Source organism: Neovison vison, chromosome 1, assembly GCF_020171115.1.
Source record: "Neovison vison isolate M4711 chromosome 1, ASM_NN_V1, whole genome shotgun sequence".
Taxonomy (NCBI): domain Eukaryota; kingdom Metazoa; phylum Chordata; class Mammalia; order Carnivora; family Mustelidae; genus Neogale; species Neogale vison.
The window spans coordinates 230981891-231006727 of NC_058091.1; the positions used below are offsets into that span (position 1 = coordinate 230981891).

Genomic DNA, 24837 nt, shown 5'->3' on the forward strand with positions numbered 1-24837 from the left:
TTGATTATTACATATACCTGTGAAGTAAAAAGTTGTAGTATTCTTGATAGAGAAGGAAACTGAGGGGCTGGGTCCCTGTGATACTTAGATCTGTGTAATTCTAAATCCTGTAATCTCAGTTGGTCATTTTGTCATGCTGATGAAATTCTTGAAAAGGATCCACCAGTACAGTGTGGGAACTTGGGGACTTGATGACTGATCCTCAGAGAGGGTTTTTTTCCCTATAGAAGCTAGAGTTTTCCATTTTAACATATCAGGACTCCCTAGTTCTATTACATTTGCAGTCTGGCTCCTGGAGAAGTGTGGAATGTTCTCACAGCCTTCTCCATTTCTTTGATTGCAGAGGTTGTGTGATCAGAATTGAAGTTTCTACTCTTTTTACACAACAAATACTAAGTACTACTGCGGGCTACAGGAATTCACAAAGACATATAAGGTATTCCTAGGTCGTTTATAGAGTTTACAGAAATTGGACTGGCAGATATATGAAAAATTATGCAAGGCAGTTTTAATTAGAATGATGCAGAAATGTAGAATGTAGAAATGTAGAATGATACAGAAACTGCTATAGATAATTAAATTAGGGAGTGATTATTTAAAGGTTGGAATAATCAAAGGATTGAGCAGAAGTCAAACTTGAAACATTCGTGAGATTTGGATAGAGAAAAATGAAGGAAACTCAAGCCAAATAGAGGTCTATGTAGAAGGTATGTTAATTAAAATAGCCAATAGGTATGTAATACTTAATTTGTGCCAGTCATGGTTCTGAGCACTTTGCCCATATTAATTCTCTCAGAAGGCAAATGCTATTATCTTCCTTTTACAAAGAAGGAAGCCAAAACAAAAAGAGGTTAATTTGTCCAGTGCCACACAGTTAATAAGGGGTCGATCTGGAATTCAGGCACAAATAGCCTGGCTTCAGAATCTGAGCTCTTAACTGTGATGCATGTGTTTTTTTTCTTCATATAGTATACTTGAATGGTGGTGACTAGAATAATATGGCAATTCCAGGAGGTCTCTTTTTTTTTTTTTAAAGATTATTTATATATTTATTTGACAGAGAAATCACAAGTAGGCAGAGAGGCAGGCAAAGAGAGAGGAGAGGAGAGGAGGAAGCAGGCTCCCTGCTGAGCAGAGAGCCCGATGTGGGACTCGATCCCAGGACCCTGAGATCATGACCTGAGCCGAAGGCAGCGGCTTAACCCACTGAGCCACCCAGGCGCCCCCAGGAGGTCTTCTAAAACACTCTCAGATGTGCTCTGTGTGCCTCAAAGTATCTGTAGATCTGAGAATCTCCAAGACCTAGAAACAAGTAATTCCAGTACAAGGTTAATCAGACCTGTTAAGAAACTGTACACAAGTGCATTGGGAGCAAAGGTGTTTGTGGGAACTGGGAAATTCCACAGGAGAGATGATGTTTCATCGGAGTTACACAGTTAAAAAGCAGAGTTGGGATAGTGTATGTAGAAGCACAGACTCTGAAATAACAAAACATGTTACAGAAAGTCTAGTAGTTTATTATGGCTTGAGCTTAGTCTGTAGGAGTGAGTTTAGTCTACAGGTGTAGGGAATGATAAAAAGGAGACCAAAATGTGAAATGGCATGATGAGTTCAAGGCAAATAAAAGCTTAAATACTTGCTTTGCATTTGGGAAGCTGCATAAATAATTTCACTGGATTGTTTGCTATTCTCTTTAGATGTACAGTGGAGGGGTAGCTTGAGGAAACAATAGCTGAGTAGAGGGTTTTTTTAGAATAGACTTTATTGTTCATTGGTTTGTTTGTTTGAAGTGCTTTCTACACCCAACATGAGGCTTGAACTCAAAACCCCAAGGTCAAGGTCACTTGCTATATCAGATGAGCCAGCGAGGCCCTTCTAGAATAGAATTCATTTTTTTCAAAATTTTATTTTATTAACATATAATGTATTACTTGTTTCAGGGGTACAGGTCTGTGAATCATCAGTCTTAGACAATTCACAGCAGTCACTATAACACATAACCCTCCTCAGTGTTTTTTTTTTTTTAATATTTTTTTTTATTTTTTATAAACACATATTTTTATCCCCAGGGGTGCAGGTCTGTGAATCGCCAGATTTACACACTTCATAGCATTCACCAAAGCACATACCCTCCCCAATGTCCATAACTCCACCCCCCTTCTCCCAACCCCCCTCCCCCCAGCAACCCTCAGTTTGTTTTGTGAGATTAAGAGTCACTTATGGTTTGTCTCCCTCCCAATCCCATCTTGTTTCATTTATTCTTCTCCTACCCACTTAAGCCCCCATGTTGCATCACCACTTCCTCATATCAGGGAGATCATATGATAGTTGTCTTTCTCTGCTTGTCTTATTTCACTAAGCATGATACGCTCTAGTTCCATCCATGTTGTCGCAAAGGGCAAGATTTCATTTCTTTTGATGGCTGCATAGTACTCTATTGTGTATATATACCACATCTTCTTTATCCATTCATCTGTTGATGGACATCTAGGTTCTTTCCATAGTTTGGCTATTGTGGACATTGCTGCTATAAACATTCGGGTGCACGTGCCCCTTTGGATCACTACGTTTGTATCTTTAAGGTAAATACCTAGTAGTGCAATTGCTGGGTCATAGGGCAGTTCTATTTTCAACATTTTGAGGAACCTCCATGCTGTTTTCCAGAGTGGTTGCACCAGCTTGCATTCCCACCAACAGTGTAGGAGGGTTCCCCTTTGACTGCATCCTCGCCAGCATCTCTCATTTCCTGACTTGTTGATTTTAGCCATTCTGACTGGTGTGAGATGATATCTCATTGTGGTTTTGATTTGTATTTCCCTGATGCCGAGTGATATGGAGCACTTTTTCATGTGTCTGTTGGCCATCTGGATGTCGTCTTTGCAGAAATGTCTGTTCATGTCCTCTGCCCATTTCTTGATTGGATTGTTTGTTCTTTGGGTGTTGAGTTTGCTAAGTTCAGATTTTGGACACTAGGCCTTTATCTGATAAGTTGTTTGCAAATATCTTCTCCCATTCTGTCAGTTGTCTTTTGGTTTTGTTAACTGTTTCCTTTGCTGTGCAAAAGCTTTTGATCTTGATGAAATCCCAATAGTTCATTTTTGCCCTTGCTTCCCTTGCCTTCGGCGATGTTCCTAGGAAGAAGTTGCTGTGGCTGAGGTCGAAGAGGTTGCTGCCTGTGTTCTCCTCACAGAAAGGATTCCTTTCTCACATTGAGGTCCTTCATCCATTTTGAGTCTATTTTTGTGTGTGGTGTAAGGAAATGGTCCAATTTCATTTCTCTGCATGTGGCTGTCCAATTTTCCCAGCACCATTTATTGAAGAGGCTGTCTTTTCCATTGGACATTTCTTTCCTGCTTTGTTGAAGATTAGTTGACCATAGAGTTGAGGGATTATTTCTGGGCTCTCTATTCTGTTCCATTGATCTATGTGTCTGTTTTTGTGCCAATACCATGCTGTCTTGATGATGACAGCTTTGTAATAGAGCTTGAAGTCCGGAATTGTGATGCCACCAACTTTGGCTTGCTTTTTCAATATTCCTTTGGCGATTCGAGGTCTTTTCTGGTTCCATATAAATTTTAGGATTATTCGTTCCATTTCTTTGAAAAAGAAGGATGGTACTTTGATAGGAATTGCATTAAATGTATAGATTGCTTTAGGTAGCATAGACATTTTCACAATATTTATTCTTCCAGTCCAGGAGCATGGAACATTTTTCCATTTCTTTGTGTCTTCCTCAATTTCTTTCATGAGTACTTTATAGTTTTCGGAGTATAGATTCTGTGCCTCTTTGGTTAGGTTTATTCCTAGGTATCTTAAGCTTTTGGGTGCAATTGTAAATGGGATTGACTCCTTAATTTCTCTTTCTTCTGTCTTGTTGTTGGTGTAGAGAAATGCAACTGATTTCTATGCATTGATTTTTATATCCTGACACTTTACTGAATTCCTGTACAAGTTCTAGCAGTTTTGGAGTGGAGTCTTTTGGGTTTTCCACATATAGAATCATACCATCTGCAGTGATAGTTTGACGACTTCTTTGCCGATTTGGATGCCTTTAATTTCCTTTTGTTGTCTGATTGCTGAGGCTAGGACTTCTAGTACTATGTTGAATAGTAGTGGTGATAATGGACATCCCTGCTGTGTTCCTGACCTTAGTGGAAAAGCTTTCAGTTTTTCTCCATTGAGAATGATATTTTTGGTGGGTTTTTCATAGATGGCTTTGATGATATTGAGGTATGTGCCCTCTATCCCTACACTTTGAAGAGTTTTGATCAGGAAGGGATGCTGTACTTTGTCAAACGCTTTTTCAGCATCTACTGAGAGTATCATATGGTTCTTGTTGATGTGTTTTATTTATTGATGTGTTGTGTCACATTGACTGATTTGCGGATGTTGAACCAACCTTGCAGCCCTGGAATAAATCCCACTTGGTTGTGGTAAATAATCCTTTTAATGTACTGTTGAATCCTATTGGCAAGTATTTTGGTGAGAATTTTCGTATCTGTGTTCATCAAGGATATTGGTCTATAGCTCTCTTTTTTGATGGGATCCTTGTCTGGTTTTGGGATCAAGGTGATGTTGGCCTCATAAAATGAGTTTGGAAGTTTTCCTTCCATTTCTATTTTTTGGAACAGTTTCAGGAGAATAGGAATTAGCTCTTCTTTAAATGTTTGGTAGAATTCCCCTGGGAAGCCGTCTGGCCCTGGGCTTTTGTTTGGAGATTTTTAATGACTGTTTCAATCTCCTTACTGGTTATGGGTCTGTTCAGGCTTTCTATTTCTTCCTGGTTCAGTTGTGGTAGTTTATGTGTTTCTAGGAATGCATCCATTTTTTCCAGATTGTCAAATTTGTTGGCGTAGAGTTGCTCATAGTATATTATAGTTTGTATTTCTTTGGTGTTAGTTGTGATCTCTCCTCTTTCATTCATGATTTTATTTATTTGGGTCCTTTCTCTTTTCTTTTTGATAAGTCTGGCTAGGGGGTTATCAATTTTATTCTTTCAAAGAACCAGCTCCTAGTTTTGTTGATTTGTTCTATTGTTTTTTTGGTTTCTATTTCATTGATTTCTGCTCTGATCTTTATGATTTCTCTCCTCCTGCTGGGCTTAGGGTTTCTTTCTTGTTCTTTCTCCAGCTTCTTTAGGTGTAGGGTTAGGTTATGAACCTGAGACCCTTCTTGTTTCTTGAGAAAGGCTTGTACCACTATATATTTTCCTCTCAGGACTGCCTTTGTTGTGTCCCACAGATTTTGAACTGTTGTGTTTTCATTATCATTTGTTTCCATGATTTTTTTTCAATTCTTCTTTAATTTCCCGGTTGACCCATTCATTCTTTAGAAGGATGCTGTTTAGTCTCCATGTATTTGGGTTATTTCCAAACTTCCTCTTGTGGTTGAGTTGTAGCTTCAGAGCATTGTGGTCTGAAAATATGCAGGGAATGATCCCAATCTTTTGATACCGGTTGAGTCCTGATTTAGGACCGAGGATGTGATCTATTCTGGAGAATGTTCCATGTGCACTAGAGAAGAATGTATATTCTGTTGCTTTGGGATGAAATGTTCTGAATATATCTGTGATGTCCATCTGGTCCACTGTGTCGTTTAAGGCCTTTATTTTCTTGTTGATCTTTTTTGCTTGGATGATCTGTCCATTTCAGTGAGGGGAGTGTTAAAGTCCCCTACTATTATTGTATTATTGTTGATGTGTTTCTTTGATTTTGTTATTAATTGGTTTATATAGTTGGCTGCTCCCACGTTGGGGGCATAGATATTTAAAATTGTTAGATCTTCTTGTTGGACAGACCCTTTGAGTATGATATAGTGTCCTTCCTCATCTCTTGTTATAGTCTTTGGCTTAAAATCTAATTGATCTGATACAAGGATTGCCACTCCTGCTTTCTTCTGATGTCCATTAGCATGGTAAATTCTTTTCCACCCCCTCACTTTAAATCTGGAGGTGTCTTCAGGTTTAAAATGAGTTTCTTGTAGGCAACATATAGATGGGTTTTGTTTTTTTATCCATTCTGATACCCTGTGTCTTTTGATTGGGACATTTAGCCCATTAACATTCAGGGTATCTATTGAGAGATATGAATTTAGTGCCATTGTGTTGCCTGTAAGGTGACTGTTACTGTATATGGTCTCTGTTCCTTTGTAATCTACCACTTAATAGGCTCTCTCTTTGCTTAGAGGACCCCTTTCAATATTTCCTGTAGAGCTGGTTTGGTGTTTGCAAATTCTTTTCAGTTTTTGTTTGTCCTGGAAGCTTTTAATCTCTCCTCCTATTTTCAATGATAGCCTAGCTGGATATAGTATTCTTGGCTGCATGTTTTTCTCGTTTAGTGCTCTGAAAATACCATGCCAGCTCTTTCTGTCCTGCCAGGTCTCTGTGGATAAGTCAGCTGCCAATCTAATATTTTTACCATTGTATGTTAACAGACTTCTTTTACCGGGCTGCTTTCAGGATTTTCTCTTTGTCACTAAGGCTTGTAAATTTTACTATTAGGTGACGGGGTGTGGGCCTATTCTTATTGATTTTGAGGGGCGTTCTCTGAACCTCCTGAATTTTGATGCTCATTCCCTTTGCCATATTGGGGAAATTCTCCCCAATAATTCTCTCCAGCATACCTTCTGCTCCCCTCTCTCTTTCTTCTTCTGGAATCCCAATTATTCTAATGTTGTTTCGTCTTATGGTGTCACTTATCTCTGATTTCTCCCCTCGTGGTCCAGTAGCTGTTTGTCCCTCTTTTGCTCAGCTTCTTTATTCTCTGTCATTTGGTCTTCTATATCGCTAATTCTTTCTTCTGCCTCATTTATCCTAGCAGTGAGAGCCTCCATTTTTTGATTGCACCTCATTAATAGCTTTTTTTATTTCAACTTGGTTAGATTTTAGTTCTTTTATTTCTCCAGAAAGGGCTTTTATATCTCCCGAGAGGGTTTCTCTAATATCTTCCATGCCTTTTTGGAGCCCGGCTAGAACCTTGAGAATCATCATTCTGAACTCTAGATCTGACATATTACCAATGTCTGTATTGATTAGGTCCCTAGCCTTCGGTACTGCCTCTTCTTCTTTTTTTTTGTGGTGAATTTTTCTGCCTTGTCATTTTGTCCAGATAAGAGTATATGAAGGAGCAAGTAAAATACTAAAAGGGTGGCAACAACCCCAGGAAAATATGCTTTAACCAAATCAGAAGAGATCCCAAATTGTGAGGGGGGGGGAAGGGGATAAAAAGAGGTTCAAAAAGAAAGAAAGGAAAAAAAAAAGACGAATAAAGAAAAGTATAAAAAAGAAAAAATACATATTAGATAAACTAGTTAAAAAACGTTAAAAAGGAAAAGGTTAAAAGTTAAAAATTTAGCAAAAGAAGAGAAAAAAAATGAAAAAGACAAAAATTACTTTAACTGCAAGACTAAAAAATCACAAGGAGAAAGCCATGAGTTCCGTGCTTTGCTTTCTCCTCCTCTGGAATTCTGCTGCTCTCCTTGGTATTGAAACCGCACTCCTTGGTAGGTGAACTTGATCTTGGCTGGATTTCTTGTTGATCTTCTGGGGGAGGGGTCTGGTGTAGTGCTTCTCAAGTGTCTTTGCCCCAGGCAGAATTGCACTGCCCTTACCAGGGGCTCGGGTTCGCTTTCAGGAGCTTTTGTTTCCTGAGCGCTTTCCACAGAGTTCCGGAGGACGGGAATACAAATGGCGGCCTCCTGGTCTCTGGCCCGGAGGAGCCGAGAGCCCCGGGGCCCCACTCCTCAGTGCGCCCTCAGAGAACAGCGCCCAGTTATTCCCGTCTGCCTGACCTCCGGCGCGCTCCGAGCTCACCTAGCCTGTGACCAGTTCAAGGTAACCCCAAGCTGCGAGCTTACTCTCGGCTCTGTCTCTGTAGCCGGCTTTCCCGTTCCAATACCAGCAAGCTCTGCGACACTCAGACACCCCCGATCCTTCTGTGACCCTGCGGGACCTGAGGCCACGTTGACCCCGCATGGGCTTCGCCCTGGTTTAGCCTCTGGAGCGATGTCCCTCAGCGGAACAGAGTTTTAAAAGTCCCGATTTTGTGCTCCCTTGCTACGCTGCTTGCTGGGAGCCGGCCCCTCCCCCTGGGGTCTGTCTTCCCGTCACTTTGGATTCACATCTCCCAGTCCTGCCTTTCAGAAAGTGGTTGTTTTTCTGTTTCTAGAATTGCTGTTCTTCTTCTCTTTGATCTGCCGATGGATTTGCAGGTGTTTGCACTCTTTAGATAAGCTATCTAGCTGATCACCTGCTAGCTGAAGTAGTCTCATCCTGCTACTTCTCCGCCATCTTGACTCCTCCCCCCTCCTCAGTGTTTTATCACCCAGTCACCCTATCCCTCCCCCCAACCCAGCAGCCCTCAGTTTGTTTCGTGAGACTCTCATGGTTTGTCTCCCTCCCAGGTCCCATCTTGTCTCATTTTTCTCTCCCTCTCCCCTCCAAACTCCTCATATCATAGAGATCGTATGATAATTGTTTTTCTGTGATTGACTTTTGTTTAGCATAATACTCTAGTTCCATCTGCGTAGTTATAAATGGCAGGATTACGTTTCTTTTTTATGGCTGCATAGTATTCCATTATATATACTTTTACATACACACACACACACAAACACACACACAAAATAACCATTCATCTGTTGGGCATCTAGGTTCTTTCCATAGTTTGGCTACAGTGGACATTGCTCTTACAAGCATTTGGGTGCACGTGCCCCTTGGGATCACTACATTTGTATCTTTAGGGTAAATACCCAGTAGTGCGATTGCTGGGTAGTAGGGTAGCTCTATTTTCAACTTTCTGAGGAACCTCTATACTGTGTTCGAGTATTCCAGAGTGTCTGGACCAGCTTGCATTCCCACCAACAATGTAGGAGGGGTCCCCTTTCTCTGTATCCTTGCCAGCACCTGTTGTTTCCTGACTGATTAATTTTAGACATTCTGACTGGTGCGACCTGGTATCTCCAGGTGTTTTTGGTTTGTAATGCCTTGATGCCAGTGATGTTTATCACTTCTTCATGTGTCTCTTGGCCATTTGGTTGTCTTTGCAGAAATGTCTGTTCTTGTCTTCTGCTCATTTCTTGACTGGATTATTTGTTCTTTGGGTGTTAGGTTTGATAAGTTCTTTATAGATTTTGGTTACTAGCCCTTTGTCTGATACATCATCTGCAAATACCTTTTCCCATTCTTCAGTTGTCTTTTGGTTTTGTTGACTGTTTGAGTTGCAAAAAGCTTTTTATCTTGATGAAGTCCCAAGGTTGCCCTTGCTTCCCTTGCCTTTGGCAATGTTTCTAGGAAGAAGTTGGTGCCGGTGCTCTCCTCAAGGATTTTCCTGTCTCATATTGATGTCTTCCATCCATTTTGAGTCTGTTTTTGTGTGTGGTGTAAGGAATGGTACATTCTTCGGCATGTGGATGTCCAATTTTCCCAAAATCGTTAGTTACAGAGGCTTTTTTCCATTGGACATAGAATAGATTTTAAGTACTGGAGAAGATAGGTTAGACAGGCACATGAAGCCAATTTTTTAAGTTCTAAAATAGCTAAATATTTGGCATTATTATTGACCCTTTAAAAGCTTTAGAAGATAAGAGTGACAAGGTAGGTAGGTTGATCCACCTGTAACGTCAGACTGATTTGGAGGATGGAAAGAGACCGGAAGCAGGAAGGCTATTAAATAGTAAGGTGATCCCATGTGCCGAAATGATGATCGTCATGGTAGAAGGTAGAAAAGAGGCAAGTAGGAAAGACATCATGAAAGATGATTAGATAAACTAGAATAATGGATAGCTAAGAGGCAGTGGTGGACCCCATTGATTTAGGTGGTTCAAAAAGGTGACCTTAGGTGGGGGAAAAGATAATTTTTTTCTTCCAAGTGAGTGCATTTGTGTCTATATGTGTATAGCATGTATGTTATTTGTGTATTGTTTTTAGACCTTTCTATTTGAGTCAGAGGCAGAATATCCAAGACAAGGATAAATAACTGGAATCAATGATCCCAGCCAGAATTTTTTGTTTTTTAAAGATTTTATTTATTTGTTTGACAGACAGATCACAGGTAGGCAGAGAGGCAGGCTGAGAGAGGGAGGAGAAAGCAGGCTCCCTGCTGTGCGGAGAGCCCTGATGCAGGGCTCAGTCCCAGGACCCTGGGATCATGACCTGAGCCGAAGGCAGAGGATTTAACCCATTGAGCCATCCAGGCGTCCCCCAGCCAGAATTCTTGAAATTATTTTGTTAGAAATAGTAATAGTTGAAGTTCTATATCTTCATATGTTGGTATTTTTAAAAAGCAGTAGATTCCAAATACTTGGGTACTTCCATAGCCAGGAGGTACACCCTAGGAGAGAATTCAGTGAAGGAGACATAAAGTAAGATAGATGAACGAATTCAGCCACATGATACCATTAATATAGAAAACAGGAGAAAAGAGAAATTCAAAAACACACCTGGTCAACCATGTTCAGAAACACGTTATGTTACAATGTCTAGAGTCTCTCTGATTCTCTGTCTTGTCTAGTATATCTTAATGAGATTAGTGAGAAATTAGTTAGCTAATTGATCATGACTAACTAAGATAGCTGTGTGTGTTGAAATGTGGCTGTAGTATAGGTTATTATTTTAAAGCTGCTTGTATACATATCCCAGAGCAGGAGCTTTTTTTCTTTCAGCACAATAAATCTGTTGGCTCTATTAAAAATTTGGATGTTCTGCCTCCAAGTTTTCATTTTTCGTTTACTCAGTTTCATTCTTTGCTCGGAAGTGGATTTGTTTCATCATTACTTCTGAAGAGTGCATTTCATATTGGTTGTCTCCACAGTCTGTTTTTGTTTGGATGTTCTTTGTATTCCCTTACCTCCATTCCCTAACAGAAAGTAAACTCATCAGAGCTGTGTTTCAGATATGGCAGCTCTGGTTTGTACACTGGCCTGTGCTGGAACTTTGCCATTGATAATCTTCATTTGACATGTAGAGTCAAAGGTGACATATAGCTCATGTGTATGCTATGTTCTCTGTTTAGAAAGGCCTTTATTCGCGTTTCATTTCTGGGCCTTCCTGGGTCCTTTGTGGATTGGGCTGTTCCGTGCTTCTGTAGCATTCTGTGCATGTTCTGCCTCTCTAAACTTGAAAGATTTTTTTTTTTTTTAAGATTTTATTTATCTGTCAGAGAGCGATTGAGAGCGAGCACAGGCAACTTAAGAGCAAGACCTGTTTATTTGGCTTCAACTGTATGAGTTAATTTCTTAAGCTGCGGTGAGAATGTAAATAGTCATCAAAATATTTTTTAACCTTTTCATTTGTCTGAAACAAATCAGTGATAATTTGTAGGAGGACTTGCCTAACTCTGAGGTCTCTATTTCTTCCAATAGTCAGAATCTAAAGATCCTTAATCTGGAGTGTATGTATGTGTAATGAAGTAGAACTCTTTCATCTTTTTGCTTGTGGAGCCAGTTTTCCCAGTACTATTTTAAATGGTCCTTTTCCCCCAGTGATAGGCGCTTTTTTTTTTTAATCGGATGATTAAATTCTTAAGTATTTATGGGTCTGTTTCTGGACTTTTTTTGCTTTATACTGTTGATCAAAATATTCAGGTGCAGTGCCCCGTTTAATTACTATAATGTTGCATTATGCCTTAATAGATGAATAGAGAAGTTTTCTCTTCATCTCTTGAAAATTGGCTTTTGGTCATTATCTAATATTTTGTGTGACATTTTAAATTGGATTGTAAAGTTCTATAATAAATGATTTCTTTGTAGTTTAAGTAAAAATTGTGTTGCATTAATACAGTATTTCGTGAAGAACCAGTGCCTACCATGTATATTTTGTTTTCCATTTCATGGTATTTGACTAATGAGCTTTTAGTAAGGGTTTTTGGTTTTCTGTATCAGGTTATTACATAGCTCTGATTAGTTTTTTTTTTTCTATTACAGTTTTTGCTGCTGTTGTGACTAGGATTTTTTCTTTTAAATTTCTAACTGGTTATTACTGGTATGTAGGAGAACTATGTTTTTTGATGATTTTTTAATTCCAAGTAGTTGTGGTAGTTTGTCATTTGGTTCCCATTCTTTTCCTTAATAGATAATATCATCTGCAAGTTTTTCTTTCTCCATTTTTATATCATCATTTGTTCTGTTTTTGGTTAAGCCATGTAGAACAGTGTTGAGTGAGTGATGACTCCAAATACCTTGTTTGAATTCTGACTTCAATAGGACTGATCCTAATTTTTATTTTTGATTATGATGTTTTCTGTGGGTTTCTGATAAAAGATAGTGGCAACAGCAACAAGAGCTGCACTGATAACAGGTTACTATTTATTGAGTACATACTGTGAGTCAGGTAGATTATAAGTGCTTTATATTTATTGACTTAATCTTCACAAAAGCTCTGGGTAGTATGTGGGGTAGGTAGTGGTGGTATCCTTATTTTATAGATAAGGAGAATGAAAGGGAGGGATAGTAAATAACTTGGCTAAGATGTTTTACAAAAAGAGTTGGGATTTGAACATATTGGGGATTTGAACATGGGCTTGATTCCATCATCTTTGTTACACTTCATGAAGGTAAGGACGGTCTCTTTCAGTCTTCATTTTTTTACACTTTGTTACTTTCAAATTTTAAGTGAACAGTTGTTGAATATTATCAAATAATTTTCAAGCATCTTTTGGAATGATTGTATAGTTTTCTTCTCTTAATCTTAATACAGTGAGTAATATTGTTAATTTTCGCTTAATGGACCATGCTTACATTTTTAGGTTTTTATTTAAGATTTTTAAAAAATTAATTTATTCAAGAATAAAATTAATTTATTCAAAAATTAATTTACTCAAGAACATGAGCAGGATGGGGGGAGAGGGAGAAGAAGAGGGAAAAGCAGTCTTTCTGTTGAGCCTGACTGGGGGCTCCATCCCAGAATCCTGGGATTATGACTGAGCTCAAGGCAGAAGCATAACATACTGAGCCACCCATGTGCCCTTTATTTTAGGTTTAGTACTATTGGTATTTATGGAGTTTTTGTTGTTGTTTCATGTATGTCAGGAAAATTAATTTGCAAATGCTTTGGTTAGGATTTTTCACACCAGTATGCACAGTAGTTTAACAATAGTCTTACTATGTAATTCCTGTTTGATGTGGTGTCCAAATGACTCTGCAACTTGCACTTAGGACCAATAACGGGATAAAAGGAGGTAAGATTTACTCTCTTGCCTGATAGAACCATAAAACAAACAAACAAACAACCACATGAAACAGTGATAATCAAGACACTTGACACTGGATAATGAAAAGCAGTGGTCTTGACAGATGGAAAACAAGTTAGATGAACCCTGTGATTGCCCTAGCCTACTACCTTGAGAAAGTTTCCAATCCCTGGCACAGGTAGGGGGAATCCAGGATAAGATCCATGGATTCTCTTTGACCTGTGGAGATGGCTGGGATTACCAAAGGAGCTAGAATTCACAAAACAGTACTAGAGGGCTCTAGAAAGCTTCAGAGGTCCTGCTTAACTATTCATCTGAGTACTGACTAGTGCATGCATGTAAAGAAATTACTACAGACCAGGGAAAGAACCTCCTGGAGGGGATGAAGATAGCAGTGCTTGGTGCTTCCATTGGCTCAGGAAAGGTTCCTGTGCTCACCAGCCAGGTTTGGAACCATTTGACTCATGGGACGTTGGTTAGAGACACAGAAGGATCCTGGCTCAGTAGTAAATAAATTGGCCTGGAATAAGTGCTGCTCCAATTCCACCTAGGGTATTTTCTTTTTTTTTAAGTTTTTTGTTTAAATTCCTTTTAACATCCAATGTGAAATTTAATTTCAGGTATACAAAGTAGTGATTCAGGACTTTTATACTATACCTGGTGTTCGTCACAAGTGCACTTCTTAATCCCCATCACCTGTTTCACCCACCCTCCCCCATGCATCTCCCCTCTGGTAACCATCAGTTTGGTTTTTATAGTTAACAGTCTGGGGGGGGGGTGTTGGGGTGGCTCAGTCAGTTAAGCGTCTGTGTTTGGCTCAGGTCAGGATCTCAGGATCCTGGAATCAAGCCCTGCATTAGGCTTTTTGCTCAGCAGAGGGGCTGCTGCTGCCTCTCCCGCTGCTCACGCTTTCTCTCAGATCTTTTTTTTGTTAAGAGTCTATTTCTTTGTTTACATCCTTTCTTTTTTAACCTTGTTTTGTTTCTTAAATTCCATATATGAGTGAATACATTGTCTTTCTGTGACTTATTTTACTTAGCATCATATTCTCCAGTTCCATCCACGTCATTGAAAATGGCAAGATTTCATTCTTTTTGATGGCTGACTAATAGTCCAGTGTGTGTGTGTGTGTGTGTGTACACATAGATAACACATACGTGTGTGAGAGAGTATGTATATATATATATATATATATATATATACACACACACCCATCATCTTTATTGACTAATCAGTTGATGGACCTGTGGGCTGTTTCCATGATTTGGCTATTGTAGGTACTGCTAATATAAACATCAAGGTGTATGTATTCCTTTATATTAGTAATTTTGTATTGTTTGGATAAATACCTACTTAACCAGTATATCTTAAAAGAAAGACCTAAAAGAACCATATTATTTCCAGGTACTTAACTGTGTTCCTAGAATAAAGTTCAAAGGTACAGACATAACAGAGACACCTTCGCTTGAGTTACTGGGTTTTGGCTCAGGTCTTGATCTCAGAATCCTGAGATTAAGCCCTATGTCAGGCTCATGAGGTGTCTGTTCCTCTCCCCACTGCACTCATTCTTGCATGCTCTATCTTGCTTGCTCCAATGATAAATAAACCTTCAAAAAAAAAAAAAAAAGATTTAGAAATACAAAAAAAATCCAGTACAGATCCAGTAGCAAAAAAGGTGAAAATCAGTGTCCAGCATCCAAATAGAAATTATCAGGCATGTGTAAGAAGCATGAAAGTACAAAGTATAATAAGGAGAAAAATTAAAAGTAATGCAGAGCTGATACAGATGTTAGAATTTTACCAAAGAAATTAAAAGTTACTTTAACTGTGTCATATATTCAAGAAGTTAGTTACAGAATACATGCAAAAGACCCAATTGAACTTCTAGAGATAATAAATATGTGTGAGATGAAAAATATACAAGTTAGGATTAATGTCAGAATAGACATTGCAGATGAAAAATCAGTAAGCCTAAAGATAGAGCAGTAGAAATTATCATAAAACAGAAAAAATGGACTGGACATCAGTGAGCAAAGGGAACTACTTCAAGCATCCTAATAATACATGTTAGTAGAATTCTCAAGGGTAGGAGCAAGAGGGTCAGAGATAAATTCAAAGAAACAGTGGGCTCAGTCTTCATAGATTTGATGAAAAATATTTAAACCAGCAGATGCAAGAAGTTCAACAAACTCTTAAGCACCAGAAACAACATAAAAACTTGACCAAGGTGCTTTCTAGTCAAGATTGCTCAAAATTGGTGAAAAATAGTTACAGAAAACTGACATGCATCCACAGGAGAAAAGAGACCTTTCATACAAAAGAAGAAAGATAAGAATGATAGTGGATTTCTCATGAGAAACAGTGCATGCAAGAACTTAATAGCTACATTTTTAAAACACTGAAAGAAAAATCTGTCAATTGAGAATCTATACCTAGTGAAAATACCTATGAAAAATAATAATGAAGTTATTTTTAGGTACGTAGAAACTTAAAGAACCCATCACCAGCAGACCTGCGCTACAAATAATAATAATCCTTCAGACAGAAGGAAAACATCAAATAGAAATGTAGACTTTAGATAAAAGATGAGAAGCTCTGGAAATGGTAGTAGACATAGGTATATACACAAGATATTTGTATTATAATCTCTTTTAAAGTGATTTTTAAGGGGCGCCTGGTGGCTTGGTGGGTAGAGCCTATGCCTTCAGCTCAGGTCATGATCCCAGGGTGCTGGGATCGAGTCCCGCATCGGGCTCTCTGCTCAGCAGGGAGCCTGCTTCTCCGTCTCTCTGCCTGCCTCTGTGCCTACTTGTGATCTCTGTTGAATTAAAAAAAAAAACAAACACAAACTTCAAAGTGATTATTTAAGCAAAAACAACAGTAGGGTTTACAACATGTATAAAGTACATCTGAAGTTTATAAAATATGTAAAAGTAAGTTGTATGCCAAAAATAGCATAAAGATCAAGAGGGGAGAAAGAATTTATACTCTGGTATACTTCAATGTGCATGAGGTGCTATAACATCACTTGTTACAAAGATGGGTAAGTTTACGAAGTAAACTATAAATCTTAATCACTAAGATAACAAAACAATTAATAGCTTATAAGCCAAAAAGAAGACAAAATGGAAATCCTAAGAAATGTCACCTAACACAGATGACAAAAATAGAAGAAAAGGGAGAAAAGAGATAAATAGGTAGAAAAGAAATACAAAGCTGTTAGCTTTACCTACCTATCAATAATAATAAATGTTGGTGGCCTAGATTACCAATGAAAGCAGAAATTGTCAGATTAGATAAACTATATACTACTTACCAAAAGAAAACACAACAACAACAAACCCACAAAGCTTTAAATATGAAGAAAGAAACAGGTAATATACAAAAGAATAGGGAAAGAGTATACCATAATAACACTAATGGAAGAGAAGATGAGAGGTCTATAATGATGTCAAAGTAGATTTCAGAGTGAAGAATATTACCATTGGTAAAGAATATCATTGCACAGTGATACAAGAGTTCATCAAGACCTTACATTTACGTTCCTAATAAAGCTTCAAAATAGGGCAAAATCTGAAAGAACTGCAAGAATAAAGGGATTATCAATACCCCCAATAATTGATAGAGGAAGTAGACAGAAAATGACTAATGATATAACAGAAGATTTGAATAACACTATCAACCAGACTTGATTGACACTTAACACTGCATCCAGGAGCAACTGTGGTGTGTTTTATTTTTTTATTTTTTTATTTTTTAATAAACATGTAATACTAGCCTCAGGGGTACAGGTCTGTGAATCACCAGGTTTACACACTTCACAGCACTCACCATAGCATATACCCTCCTCAATGTCCATAACCCCACCACCCTCTTCCTAGCCCCCTCCCTCCACCCCCCCCAGTTTGTTTTGTGACATTGAGTCTCTTATGGTTTGTGTCCTTCCCGATGCCATCTTGTTTATTTATTCTTTCCCTGCCCCCCAAATCCCCACATTGCATCTCCACTTCCTCATATCAGGGAGATCCTGTGATAGTTGTCTTTCTCCAATTGACTTATTTGCTAAGCATAATAACCTCTAGTTCATCCATGTTGTCCCAAATGGCAAGATGTCATTTTCTTTTTTTTTTTCCCCCAAAGATTTTACTTATTTATTTGAAAGAGATCACAAGCAGGCAGAGAGGCAGGCAGAGAAAGAGGAAGGGAAGCAGGCTCCCTGCTGAGCTGAGAGCCTGATGTGGGGCTCCATCCCAGGGCTCTGAGATGATGACCTGAGCCGAAGGCAGAGGCCTTAACCCACTGAGCCACCCAGGCGCCCCAAGATTTCATTTCTTTAGATGACTGCATAGTATTCCATTGTGTATATGTCCATCTTCTTGATCCATTCATCTGTTGATGTAGGTTCTCTCCACAGTTTGGCTATTGTGGACATTGCTGCTGTAAACATTTGGGTGCACGTGCCCCTTTGGATCACTACATTTGTATCTTTAGGGTAAATACCCAGTAGTGCAATTCCTGGGTGGTAAGGTAGCACTATTTTCAACTGGTTGAGGAACCTCCATGCCATTTCCAGAGTGGTTGCACCAGCTTGCATTCCCACCAACAGTGTAGCAGGTTTCCCCTTTCTCCACATCCTCACAAGCGTCTGTCATTTCCTGATTTGTTAATTTTAGCCATTCTGACTGGTGTGAGATGGTACCTCATTGTGGTTTTGATCTGTATTTCCCTGATCCCCAGTGATGTGGAGCACTTTTCATGTGTCTGTTGGCCATCTGGATGTCTTCTTTGCAGAAATGTCTGTTCATGTCCACTGCCCATTTCTTGATTGGATTATTTATTCTTTGGGTGTTGAGTTTGCTAAGCTCTTTATAGATTTTGGATACTAGCCCTTTATCTGATATGTCCATTTGCAAATATCTTCTCCCATTCTGTGGTTTGTCTTTTGGTTTTGTTAACTGTTTCCTTTGCTGTGCAAAACCTTTTGATCTTGATGAAATCCCAGTAGTTTATTTTTTGCCCTTGTTCCCTTGCCTTTGGCAATGTTCCTAGCAAGAAGTTGCTGCCTCTGAGGTGGAAGAGGTTGTTGCCTGTGTTCTCCTCAAGGATTTTGATGGATTCATTTCTCACATTGAGGTCCTTCATCTTTTTGAGTCTGTTTTCATGTGTGGTATAAGGAAATGGTCCAGTTTCATTTTTCTGCATGTGGCTATCCAATTTTCCAAACACCATTTGTTGAAGAGGCTGTCTTTTTCCCATTGGGCATTCTTTCCTGCTTTGTTGAAGATTAGTTGACCATAGATTTGAGGGTCTATTTCTGGGCTCTCAATTCTGTTCCATTGATCTATGTGTCTGTTTTTGTGCCAGTACCATACTGTCTTGATGATCACAGCTTTGTAATAGAGCTTGAAGTCCGGAATTGTGATGCCATCAGCTTTTGTCTTTCTTTTCTTTCTTCCCTGGTTCCATATAAACTTTAGGATTATTTTTTCCATTTCTTTGAAAAAATGGATGGGATTTTGATAGGAATTGCATTAAATGTGTAGATTGCTTTAGGTAGCATAGACATTTTCACAATAATTTATTCTTCCGATCCATGAGCATGGAACATTTTTCCGTTTCTTTGTGTCTTCCTCAGTTTCTTACATGAGTACTTGTAGTTTTTGGAGTATGGATTCTTTTCCTCTTTGGTTAGGTTTATTCCTAGGTGTCTTATGGTTTTGGGTGCAATTGTAAATGCGACTGAGTCCTTAATTTCTCTTTTTTCTGTCTTACTGTTGGTGTAAAGAAATGCAGTTGATTCCTGTGCATTGATTTTTATATCCTGACATTTTACTGAACTCCTGTACATGTTCTAGCAGTTTTGGAGTGGAGTCTTCTGGGTTTTCCACATAAAGTATCATACCATCTGCAAAGAGTGATAGTTTGGATTGGATATTTGGATGCCTTTAATTTCTTTTTGTTTGATTGCTGAAGCTAGAAATACTTCTAGTATTGCTAGAAATACTTCTAGAAATACTAATAGTATTTCTAGAAATATTCTACTAGAAATACTTCTAGTACAATGTTGAATAGCAGTGGTGATAATGGACATCCCGCTGTGTTCCTGACCTTAGCGGAAAAGCCCTCAATTTTTCTCCATTGAGAATGATATTTGTGGTGGGTTTTTCATAGATGGCTTTCCACCTGTGGTTTTTAACTACACACAGAACACTGATTTTCAAGACTTTCTTAAGGAAATATTTTTAATAATAAATATTTTTAAGCAAATAGATCAGTGGAACAGAATAGAGCAGAAATTGGGTAGTTAGAGCTCCCAGGTGAAATCAGGGTGCCTCCTAATTTTGTAAAGTATTGGTAGAACATAGCCACACCCATTTGTTTATGTTTTATTTATGGCTGCTTTTGTCTGCAACAGCAGATGGTGTAGTTCAGCAGAGACACTATGGTCTGCAAAGCCTGAAATACTTACTCTCTGGCCCTTTACATAAAAAGTTTTCCCAAGCGTGGAGTAGAGAGTATATAAATAGACCCACATATACATGGACAACTGATTTTTGATCAAAGTGTAAAGGCAATTCACTTGAGAAAGGACAGTTTTTCTACAAATAGTTCAGAAACAATTGGCTATTCCTGTGTAACAAAATGAACTTGAATACCTACCTTTACACCATATATAAGAATTACCAACATAGTTGATTGACTTAAATAATCAAACCTGAAACTAAAACTTCTGGCTAGAAAACATAGACCTTTGAGACTTGGCATTCAGCAAGGATTTCTTTGATACAGTATCAAAAGGAGTAGTAAATAAATTGGACTTGATTAAAATGAAAATTTCTGCTCTTTAAAAAAGCATGGTTAAAGAATGGGAAGATAAGCCACAGATTGGGAGAAAATACTTGAAAAGGATTTTCTAATAAAGACCTTGATCTAGAAATCTATTTTTTAAAACTTCTAAACATAATGAGAAAACAACACACCCAATTTAAAAATGAGCAAAATATTTGAACAGACCAACATCACCAAAGAAGAACATGAATATACACCTACCATAGATACAACCTGGCTTGTCTATTAGGTATTGTCCCAAGAGAAGTGAAAGCTTCTATCCATGCAGACTTGGGACTAGTTAGATTACACTATATTTATTCCACTAATACATCATGCACCTGCTTATAGCAAGAAAGTCAGTTTATTTAGCAAAGATACTGAGGTGCTCACTATGCTGGGTGTGATTCTTGATGCTAGGAATATAGAAGGGAACAAAGCAGACAAAATTTCTTACCTAATTTGCTAACATTCTGTTTTAGGTACACAGATAATGTATTGACAATGTACTGGTTTCTCAGGGCTGCTGTAACAAAGTGCCACAAACTGGGTAACTTAAAATAACAGGAGTTTATTTTAAGGTTCTGGAGGCCAGAAGTCCTTCTGAAATTCTGGATAGAATCTGTTCCTTGCCTCTTCATAGCTCCTAGTGGTAGCCCTTAGTCTTGACATTTCTTACCTTAACTCCTATATTACTCCAGTGCTTGCCTGTGTTGTCACATGGCATTGTGCCTATGTGGTTTTTTTTTTCATAATTTCATACTGTATTAAGGGCCCACCCTACTCCTTTATGGCATCTTAACTACATTAGCCACAGCCCTATTTCCAAACCATCATACTATGAGATAACTGTGGATTAGGACATCAGTATATCTTTTGGGAAGAACACACAATTCAACCCATAACAGACAATAAGATAAGTAAACTATTTTACTATAGTCTGCAGACCAAATCTAGGATGCATCCTATTTTATTAAATAGTTTTATTAGAATTCAGCCATGCCATGTGTTCACATACTGTCTCTAACAAAGTCTACTAGTTACAACAGATACCTTAATTGCCACAAAACCTAAAATATTTATTATCTGGCCCTTTACAAGAAATGTTTGCCAAGTCATTTTAGAAATTGTAAAGTGCCATTGGGAAACGGGGTGCCTGGGTGGCTCAGTGGCTTAAGCCGCTGCCTTCGGCTCGGGTCATGATCTCAGGGTCCTGGGATCGAGTCCCGCATCGGGCTCTCTGTTTGGCGGGGAGCCTGCTTCCCTCTCTCTCTCTGCCTGCCTCTCCATCTACTTGTGATTTCTCTCTGTCAAATAAATAAATAAAATCTTTAAAAAAAAAAAAAATGGGAAGGGGAGATAAGCAGTACTGGGTGGTCAGGGAAGACCTGTATGAGAAGGTTGAATTTGAGCAGATGCTATAAGGAATTCATCTTTATGTATTAACTTAGAAACACGTCCAGATGTAGTAAGTGAAAAAAGCAAGTTACAGCACATTTTTGTGATCCCATTTTTGTAAAATAAGAAAGTATGTATTTATGCAGTATAATGTAATACATGAATAGAAAATTTTCAAAATTACCTACCAAATTGTTCACATTAGTTACCATGGTGGGATTATAGGGGACTTCTACATGATATATTTTCAGCTTCTGTTCATTTGAAAATTTAAAAATTACTTCCTTTGCATTTTAATATCATTGTAAACTTAATTTCTTACATATTATTAAATTACATCAAAGGCTTAATATGTATGAAACAGTAATGGAGGATTCAAAAGGAGTTGAACCCCCCTTGCCTGTTTGGTTTTTTGTTTCATTTTTTGTGGTTTTTTTTTTTTTTTTATATTATGGTAGTCACCATACATTACATTATCAGTTTTTGATTAATTCATTGATTCATTGTTTGTGTATGACACCCAGTGTTCTGTGCAATACGTGCCCCCCTTTAATACCCATCACGGGGCTAACCTATCCCCCTAACCCCTTCCCCTCTAAAACCCTCAGCTTGTTTCCTGGAGTCTATTATCTCTTATTAAGGTCTCCCCCTCTGATTCCCCCTTCATTTTTCTCTTCCTTTTCCTAATGTCCCCCATGCTATTCCTTATGTTTCAGAAATAAGTGAAACCCTATGATAATTGACTTCTCTCCTTGACTTATTTCACTTAGCATAATCTCCTCCAGTACCATCCATGCTGATGCAAAAGTTGGGTATTCATCCTTTCTGAAGGCTGAGTAATACTCCATTATATATCTAGATGATATCTTTATCCATTTGTCTGTTGAAGGGCATTTCAGCTCTTCCCACGGTTTGGCTGTTGTGACATTGCTGCTGTGAACATTGGGGTGCATGTGGCCCTTTTTTTCACTACATCTGTATCTTTGTAGTAGAGCAATTGCTCGGTCATATGGTTGCTCTATTTTTAACTTTTCAAGGAACCACCACACTGTTTTCCAAAGAGGCTGTACCAGTTTGCATTTCCACCACCAGTGTAAGAGGGTTCCCCTTTCCCCACAATCTCTCCAGCATTTGTTGTTTCTTGCCGCCTTCATTTTGGCCATTCTAAGTGGTGTAAGGTGGTATATCAATGTGGTTTTGATTTGAATTCCTTGATGGCTAATGATGACTACTACTTCATGTATCTCTTAGCCCTTTGTATGTCTTATTTGGAAAAGTGTGTGTCTTCTGTCCGTTTTTTGACTTGACTATCTGTTTCGTGTGTGTTGAGTTTGAGGAGTTTTTTTACAGATCTTGGATATCAGCCGTTTGTCTGGAGTGTCATTTGTGAATATCTTTTCCCATTCCATAGGTTGCCTCTTTGTTTTGTTGACTATTCCCTTTGTTCTGCAGAAGCTTTTGCTCTTGATGAAGTCCCAAAAGGTCTGTTTTCTATGCCTGTACCATGCTGTCTTGATGATCACAGCTTTGTAATAGAACCTGAATTCACGCATTATGATGCCTCCAGCTTTGATTTTCTTTTTCAACATTTCCTTGGCAATTCGAGATCTTTCTGGATCCATACAAATTTTAGGATTGGTTGTTCCAGAACTTTGAAAAATGCCATTGGTATTTTGAGTGGGATGGTGTTGAAAGTATACATGGCTCTGGGCGGCATAGACATTTTAACAATGTTTATTCTTCCGGTCTATAAGTATGGAATGTTCTTCCATTTTTCTGTCTCTTCTCCAATTTCAGAACGTAAGTGTTCTGTAGTCTTCCTTCACCTCTTTGATTAGGTTCATTCCAAGGTATCTTAGGTTTTTGGTGCTATTGTAAATGGAATCGCTTCCCTCATTTCTCTTTCTGCAGGTACATTGTTGGTGTATAGGAGGAGAGCAACTGATTTCTATGCATTGATTTTGAATCCTGCCACATTACTGAATTGCTGTGTATGACTTCGAGTAATTTAGGGGTAGTCTTTTGGGTTTTTCATGTCATTTGTGAAGAAAGAGAATTGGATTTCTTTGCCAATTGGGATGCCTTTTAATTCTTTTTGTTCTCTGATAGCTGGGGCTAGGACTTCTGGTACTGTGTTGAAGTTATCCTTTACATTTCAAAGGGGAACCACCATTAATTATACTAGAATTTAACTTAGTACTGAAATTGAAGTTCAATTTTTATAATGCCTGTGTGCATAAAATAGTATGGCAGTTGAAAAGCAGTAGCCTTAACTGCTAGTGAAAGGTAAAAGTTATGATTCTCCTAAAAATTTGCTTTGATTACTTTCGTCAAATTCAAAAAATGTCCCATTGATGTTTCTGTGACATTACATGAACATCAGGAAAGTTTGGAGTAGGCATGGGAGGGGCTGATAATGTTTCTAAGTATTTTTCAAAACATCAGTAGGATGTTTAAATATTGTTATACTAGTGTTTATGGGATCGTTTTATACTGAAGGTCAGAAGGTACCTGAATGAGATACTTTCAGGAAGGCTTTTAGCAGGCAAGGATTTAAGAGGAATGCATGTAATAAATATACCAAAGTCAGCTTTCTGAACAAGGATCTCCTTTCTCTATAGTGAGACTTAATGAAAAGAGCATGACTTTTGAAGGCAGAAGACTTAGTTTCAAGTCCCTGTTTCTTCACTTCCTAATTTTGTGATTTGGTAAGTAACTTCACCTGTCAGAATTCTTCTTTTGTGAAGTTTCAGTAATTAATCCTTGCCATTCGAAACCTAGTGTATATATACAACACAATGAGTGGACCCTAAGGTAAACTACAGACTCAGTGGGAGTTAAAGTGTGTCAGTGTAGGTTCATCCTTGGTAAAATGTACTATTCTGGTGAGTGATACTGCTAAATAGGAGAGGCTATGTAGCCTCTGTGTGGGGGCAGAGGGTGTGTGGGAATTCTCATACCTTCCTCTCAATTTTGTTTTAAGCCTGAAGCTCTTTATTAAAATAATGATTCCTGCCCTACCAACCTCCTTTTCTAGGATATTAGGATGATCAGGTGAAGTAATTTATATAAAAGCAGTTGTGTAATGTAAAATAGTATATAGTGTACAAGTGTTACTATGAATTAACAATTAGTAATAATGGAATAGAGCAGAGTTGGATCGATTTTAAAATAATAATATAAATGTAGGTATAACTGTCTTCTCTGAAAATTTATTCAGAGTATAGTATATACTCTGTATATAGTACATATATACTACAGTATATATATAGTATACTATAGTATATAGTATAGTATATAGTATATAGTAACACTATAATGTGTATGCATCCTACCATATTGGAATTTTCTTCATCCTGATCCCTGCCCAGCTTACTTATTCAACAAACATTACTTTGCCTTCTTTTTGGCAATTGTAGTTCATCTA

General features: G+C 38.2%; 1 protein-coding gene across 3 annotated transcripts in view; it reads left to right on the plus strand.

Moving 5' to 3' along the window:
- The window catches only part of IL6ST (interleukin 6 cytokine family signal transducer), a 60224-nt gene that overhangs the window by 1609 nt on the left and 33778 nt on the right, over positions 1–24837 (plus strand). Inside the window, exons 1-2 of one of the 3 annotated variants that reach the window (XM_044224625.1) lie at positions 328–436; positions 24032–24118. The exons of 1 other annotated variant lie outside the window; for it this stretch is intronic. The gene's annotated coding sequence lies outside the window, so the exon portion shown is untranslated. Of the gene's footprint in view, positions 1–327; positions 437–24031; positions 24119–24837 lie in introns of those variants that run through there. One more of the 3 variants, XM_044224619.1, reaches the window with a different exon arrangement.